Source organism: Pteropus alecto, unplaced genomic scaffold (assembly GCF_000325575.1).
Source record: "Pteropus alecto unplaced genomic scaffold, ASM32557v1 scaffold109, whole genome shotgun sequence".
Taxonomy (NCBI): Eukaryota; Metazoa; Chordata; class Mammalia; order Chiroptera; family Pteropodidae; genus Pteropus; species Pteropus alecto.
This window is the reverse complement of record NW_006494608.1, coordinates 8,359,920-8,367,522: the sequence shown is the minus strand read 5'-3', so window position 1 is coordinate 8,367,522 and position 7,603 is coordinate 8,359,920. Positions and strand designations below refer to the sequence as shown.

General features: G+C 39.6%; 2 pseudogenes; both read right to left on the bottom strand.

The window, feature by feature from the left end:
* Nucleotides 1-340: 340 nt before the first annotated feature.
* LOC112473540 lies at nt 341-535 on the bottom strand (annotated as a pseudogene).
* A 2,134-nt stretch (nt 536-2,669) lies between these two features.
* LOC102897401 lies at nt 2,670-3,618 on the bottom strand (annotated as a pseudogene).
* Between the last annotated feature and the right edge of the window lie 3,985 nt (nt 3,619-7,603).

Here is a 7,603-nt window from a genome sequence, read left to right as displayed (position 1 = left end):
TTTTTTTTTTTTTAAATTGAGTTGGTTTAATTCCAGGTGGTACAGAATTCAGGACAGAACAAAGAATGAAGAACACATTTTGACATGATTCCGGGTTGGGTTTACTCTGATCTCACAGCTAAAGTTGGAGTGGCTGAGTGAGAAGAACTAAAGAGATGAGCCGCTGCATGATTATTATTGTTATTATTATTTTACAAAAGTTTATTCTTAAATTTACAACAGTCTCCAAGACAACACTTTATTCTAGCTATAGGTGGCAACAGATGTTATGGCAGGAAATCCAGATATTAAAATGGGAATGGAATTAAGAATCACCATTTTCCCAGGCACAAAGAACAGCTCACTTTTTGCCAGATTGCTTAATTCCAACTGTGGCCAAGGGGCCCTTCTCCGCGGCCTTTACTTGTAGTTCCTCAAGTTTCTTCTGCTCCTCTTTTTGCTTCTCCTTAAATGCCTTTTCTTCCTCATCCATCTTCTTGGCCCGTTTCTTTGGCTGTTTCAGAGGCTTCTCCTTGTCACCTTTGTGGCCGGACATGGTGCCTGCAGCCCCTCTGTATGTTTAACTTTTTAAGAAACTGCTGAACTGTTTTCCAAAGTGGCTGCAGCATTTTACATTTCCAATTCGGTGGCTATTAAGAGCTTTCGCAGGCCATCTCAGTGGGCAGCCGGGACGGAGGCCTTGCATTAGGGCCAGCTGTGAGCTGAGGGCCCGGTGCATGTCGGTCAGAAGTCCCTATAGTCTAGAAGCCCCCAGCTTGTACTTGGGAGCATCTCAACCCAGGACACACACTAGAATCTCCTGGGGAGCCTTTTAAAAATTCAAATTTTGCCTCTTCACCACCCAGAGAGTCTGATAGAATTGTTCTAGTGTCAGGGATGCGGTGGTAGGGTGACTGTCTCAGGCATCACAACTTTTTAACAGCTTCCCAGGTGTTCTAGAACACAGAGCGACCAACTCTTCAGGTTTGCCCAGGATCATGGGGAAGGAGAGGGCGTGTCCAGTGCTGTGACACTTTGAAAAATAAAACTGGGAAAGTCCCAGGTCAGCCTAACAACTGGGCATTCTGTTTGTGGACCACTAGCATAAAGAGCTCAGGCTTTGGTGTCGGAAAGACTTACTTGTCAACCTTGAAGTTATAGTGCAGGGTCATTGTGTGTGTTTTGAGGGGGTATGTATAAAAGGGAAAATGTGGGGACATGAGTGGTCACAACAGACTGTGAGCTGATTCCCTCTTTCCATTTTCTGTTTCAGCCAGAGGCAAGTCAAAGATGCCTCAGCTAGGAGTTTTGGTCGCTGTTAAAAAGGAGAGGGAAAAAATATAAAGCTTTCTTTTTTTTCTGAGAAAATATATGATGTTGGAGTGTACTGTAGCAGCATCGAGAGCCAGACTGTCTCACTTTAAAAGCTAGTTTTACCACCGACCATTAATAATTATGTGATCCTGGGCAAAACACCTAAATTCTCTGCCTTGGTTTTTCCATGGGTATAATGAGGATAATATATCTACCTCACAGTGGATGTCTTGAGGACTGAATGAGTTAATATATGTAAAGCACTTAAAAAAATGGTGCCAGGAATGTATTAAGTGCAACATAGTGTTAACTATTATTATCTTAATAGTTTTGTTAAAATGAGAAGCGGGGAATCGTGACTAAATATAGTTCTATAACCTATGTCCACAGGCTGTCCTACTTGGTTTTCTATTGAAAGATTTTTTGGGGGGTTAACATTTTAGTTTTTATGGTGCAGCTTTAAAGGACTCTTGGTTCTGTGTGGCAATGTAGGAGGAACTAAAGTTATATTTAGTAGACATTAAGTTCTCACTTAATGTCATCAATAGGTTCTGAGACTTTAAGCAAAACGATATGTAATGAAAGCAGTTTTACCATAGGCTAATTGTTATAACCAAGAGTTAAGTCCTATGGCATCTCATCAATGATATAACAAAACAATATTGAATGAAACGGTGTTATTTGAGGACCCGCTGTACATTTAATGTTCTTGTGCAAATCATAAGGGAGACATAAGTTTGGAACTTGATAATTTTATTTTCACCAAGTTGTTTTACTGATGAACTGCATTTTAAGAATTCTTTTTAAAAACAGAACACAGTCTAGTAGTGACACCATATTTGTCTTGGTGTTAGGTGGGGCTAACACAGGAGTCTGTTTTAGCTTTGCATCTGTGATTTAACAAGTACACAGGGTTCTGTGGAGCTCAAGTCTCAAAACTTACATCTCAGTCTTTCTGAAATGTTAGCATTCAGTTATCTAGATAGTGCCAGACCTGCTGAGAAGCAGTGTCCAGCTATTCTTCATTCTTCATTGACCTAAAAGAGGCAAAAATGCTAAAAATATTTTTAAACACTAATTTAAATCTATTTTACAAAACACAGAAGTAGGAAATATAAAGAGAGTGGCCACAGTACAAAGGATGGCGGAAGATGGGGATAATGGATCTGGTGCTATAGTACCCCATGTATGGTACTTCATTAATTTTTTTTTAAATTTTGAAATAGCTTAAGACTCAAAAGTAGTTGCAAAATAGTACAAAGGGTACCCTTCCTAAGCCTCCTTCCAACAATAATATTTTATATAACCATGTACCATAGTCATTGTCAGACTAGGAAATCAACTGATACAATACTACTAACTTAGCTGGACTCAGTTTAGATGATGCCAGTTTGGTTGGCAACATCCAAAACATCATAGTTGGGAGCCAGTCGAACACAGGCCATCTTCATCAGGCCTGATCAGGGCATTGACTTTGGCCATGTCAGTGTCCTAGAGCTTCTTCACAGCCTGTTTGACCTGGTGCTCATTGGCCTTAACAACCACAATGAACACAAGTGTATTGATGTCTTCTGTCTTCTTTGTGGCTGACTCTGTTGGTAGTAGGGGGAACTTGATGATGGCATAGTGGTCAAGCTTGTGTCTCTGAGGGGGCGTTCTTCTGAGGATGTTTGGGTGCCTTTGGAGCCGCAGTGTCTTGGGCTGTCAGAAGGTGGAAGACATGTGTATCTTCTTTTTTTTCCTGTGACTGTGGATGCCTTTCAGTACCACTTTCTTTGCCTTCAAAGCCTTGGCTTTGGCTTTGGGAGCAGCCAGCGCTTCCTGCTTTGCTTTCTGCGCTATCTTTGTGGAAAAAGGGATAGAGACTTTTTTTTTCTGTTCTGTTTCATTTTTGAGGCTACTTTCATATTTCAGAATATTATAAGCTGAGCTTAAAATTTGGCTCCCATTGCATTAATAGGTCCGTTTAAGCTTTGATCAGGTCCACCAAATTGAAGCCGAGAACAAAATTTGTGAACGACATTATTTGAGCTTTCTAAATGTTTCGTATGCAGGATGACCTCAGATGATCTCCTGTTACACAGTTTATACAGGGAGTTAAGACCCTTCCCCAAAGGCTTTCCCACTTACTAGACATGTAATCTTGATCGAATTACTTGAATTGTCTAAATTTTGCTTTTCTCATTTGTAAAATGAGGGTAATAATCTTACCTACTTTATAGAGTTATTGCAAAGATTAAATTAGAAAAGCTCTGAAACACATAATCAATAATGTTATTGGTTTATTATTACTGTTACTGCTACAACTACTGCCATCACCACCATCACCACCAGTACCACTGCTACCACCACCAGGGGAATCCCTGTCCTTTTAGCCACTTTCTTGATATTAGAGCAGTACAGGTATAGCTTAGAGCTGGAAGGCTACTCTGGGTGCAGCCAGAGGTCTTTACTCTCCTGGTGGTTGGCAGATGGCAGGTCCAAGTGTATGGTCTCTCATGGTTGGGATGGCGGCCAGGTGCATACAATCTGGTTTTCCCTGGCTGAAACTGAGAATACAGTTTCTAGAATACTACTACCATTGATATCAGACTTCCAGGGCATTGTGAGATCTGTGGGTTTTGTGAATTGTCCTGCAACCTAGTCACCCTTGATATTACTTTTAAATGGAAGGATGTATTAGGCTCCAAATGAAACATTTGCAGCATAGCCCATGGAGTGTGGATTTCTTATACAAGAAAGATAATTGCTTGTATATTATTTTTGAAATTAAGATACCTACTTTGCCCAATGCTTTTTTCCAAGCAGAAATGAGTTTAAAAGAAAAATAAAAATTGGCAAAAAAATTGTTTGAATGTTGGTCATTTCCAAGTGATAGTAAAATTCTTTTTGTTGGCCTTTCTAGTGTATTAAATTATTTCAGATAGTTTAGTGTGAATTAACATAGTATTGCGGGTCATAAGCACATCTGTTATATTAGCTGGAATCAGAATGTGCTGGAGCTGGCTTGACTAGGCTCATAGTGTCAATCATACACCTCTCTTCCCACTGTGGGTTCAGCAAGGTCATGCTGGTAGCTTGAAGTCAGACATAATAGGCACATTAAAATCACAGAAATCAGAGAATGCTTCCCCTCTCACCTGAAATCTGAATGTTCCACATTTATCCACATACTAGTGACTCCATTTTTTAATTTAGCAAACATTTATTGTATGCCAACTGTATGCCCACCACTATTTTAGGAACCATATAGCACTGAACAAGACAACCCTTTGGAACTTCAAAGGAATTCATAAAAATAAATTTGAAGTCCAAGGAAACATGAACTATACTTGGTTTTGAATGAAAAAGCTCCCAAATGTCAATGTAACCCATTTTGTAATCCACACCAAGCTTTACCAGCATGAACTCTCTGCTGGGTAAGTCCCCCTGTGAAGGAGGATTGCTTTTGAAGCCATTCCTGGCATTCCATTTTTAACTACCTCCAAGAAAGTAGATTCCCTAACCGTTCACTGTAATGAGTTACATTTGATCACATTCAGTTTTTCTGTGGTCCTGTATCCAGGCCTTTAAGCTGCTATGCCCAAAGCCAAACATTGTACTGTGCTCTGGTAAACGCTAATGTGAGCTCATCTAGTGACTCCCATGTATTTCATTGTTATTTAGGCATACCGATATTATACTCTAATTTAAAAAATTTCAAAACAGCATGATCTTGCAACAAATTAATATTCTACAGTTTATGATGAAAGAGACAATCTTGTGCCTCATGCCACTCTCCCACCCCAAGGTGAATTTCACTGCCTGGTCTGGTATCATTGAATCTAGAATCTAAGTGTCCCATTCAATTTTTCCAAAAAATAACCCTTCAGTTCCTTGCTGACGGAGAGGTGGTGGGAATAGCCACTTGGCTGCATGTGGGAGGTGAAGAGATCTCTGACGGGTCCAACAACTTCGTGTGAGACTTTCCAATCCCTTTCCCTATTTTCAACCCATGGCTGCACCCACTCCTTTGCCTTGGGGAGAAAATGGGCTTCTCATTAGTATTCTCTTCAAATCACTTTGTAACTTCCTTCTTTCTGCTAAGACAATTCCACTCCAAGTCTGCCATTTACCTTTTGCATCTGTGTGTAAATTTTTAAATTTCAAAGTGCACAGTGAAATGAATGAATTTTAAGTATACACTTGATAAATATTTTATCAATGATTATATTCATTTAATAAGCTCCCAGGTCAAGATATAGAACATTTCCAGCACCAGTAATCTCCCCTGGGTTCCCCAAAGGTAACAGCTATTTTATAAATCCATCTGTTGATATTCATGGCTTTAATTCACCAAGGTTACTTTGAATGCCAATTCATTAATTAAAATGTTGAACAATGCTGGGCTCAGCATGGACCTGGTGGGAACATCCTCCAAGTGTTTGAAGGTGAGCGCAGGCCCCCAAAACACCCACTCTGGTTATGTCCTCTAGCAGAGAAGTTCAGTCCTCTACTTAATGCTGTGCGTCTAATCCATATCAAAATTTTCTCAGTTTATTGAATTGGACAGAACCAAAAGAATTGTAAAAATTGCAAACGAAAATAAAACATGCACCTGATTCTTAAAAAAAAACCAAAACACCCTTGAGTCATGTTTTTCCTCCCCATTTTCTTCACTTCTATAGGGCTCTGCCTTTGCTCTATTCTAATAATGTGCCAGAATTGTTACCTTCTCGCTGCCAGTCCCCAACCTTGTGTCTAGATTATTCAGAAACATGGGAGAGATTTTGGGTGGATGACGGAGGGGATTAGTGATAAGACTGGCTAGGAAATCAGATAGGGAAGTGAAGTGAATCGAGAAAAGATGAAAATCCTAATGCAGACTGCACAAGTGCCTGTTTTAATAGCAGCTTCCATAATACTTGACTTAGGTTACAGAGGAAGCAAAAGCTTTTGGGATAGTAATATTTGCTTTAATTAAAAATTTACTGAAATATTTGAAAGCGAAAGAAGAAACCCAGGAAATTTCCAAAATTTCTTAAATTGAGAGAACCTTTTCAGTGCTAATGACCTTAGGTCAGATTTGTGTTTCGAGTTGTCGCCATAAATGCAATATGTCTAAGTTGTCGGCAGGCTTCACACAGCGGTTCTGCAGTGACTCAGACTTGTGTGGGACTAATTTGTTTTTGAGGCATTCAGCTTTTTGCACCTTGGTTATTTATTTTTCTAGATGGATGGCTTATAAAGATGTAATGAATAGGAAGTAGACTTATTGAAATACATGTCTGGGAACTTTGCTCAGAAACATGGATACATAAAATCTGCTGCTCTGGAAGAGCCAAGCCAGATCGGAAAGCAAGGAATAATCCATTAAGCAAGTCATTCTTGCCTAATAGGAAGAATAAAAAAGGAGAAAAATAGTTAAGTGTAGTAAAATGAATTCCAGAGACCTGAGTAAACCAACTAGGAGGAACGTAGACTTTTCAAATACCTTCGTGGAAATATCTACAGTGGCTTAGGAAGAAAATCTGTAGGAGTTTATTCCTACTGGAGGCAGTGAGTTACAACAGAAAGAGCACTAGACTGAAAGAACAGGCTTGCCCATCAGCCAGCTGTGTGGTCTTTGTACCTCATTTGACCTCTCTGTTTCAGTTTCTTCACATGTAGAAGAGAGTCTTTAAGATTACTTTTTGTTTTCATATTGATTCTCCTAGCCTATGACTAATTTTGAAGATGCCTTTTCAGAATTTTAAGTTTGGAAAACACAGAATGTATAGGTTTCTTTTAAAATGGAATTAGAAGTCACTCAGGATAGTGCAGTGAAGCCAGTCATGGACAAAGCTCAGAACCAACGGATAAATGACAACTGTGTTGTTAGAAGCACCACACTGACTTTTTATGACTTTGAATACTCCAGTTGTACAAACATTTATTTGTAATATGCTTACTCTGTGCCAAGCTACAAATCTGCTTCCTCTGGTTTTCTCTTCTGCACAATAGTAAAAATATTCACTTGGGCCTGAGGTAAAATGATAAGAAATTTGCCTTAGTTCGCCCAAAATCCTTGGCTCCAAATGGACTTATCTATTCATGGTGTGTTCACACCACACCCCAAGACTGTCTCTTCTATACCAAGACCTTCCTTTGATCATGAATCTCAAAATGTGCTCAACATGATGTGGCAATCCAGTTTCATTAGTAACCGATTCTTTCTTTATTCTTCTCAAACTTCTCCCCATGGTCTCATGCACACTCAACTTGCTCCATGTCACTGATGGAAGCCGTCAGGTGGGAATTCCCGCATCTCCCCAACAGCGAATTGACAAGC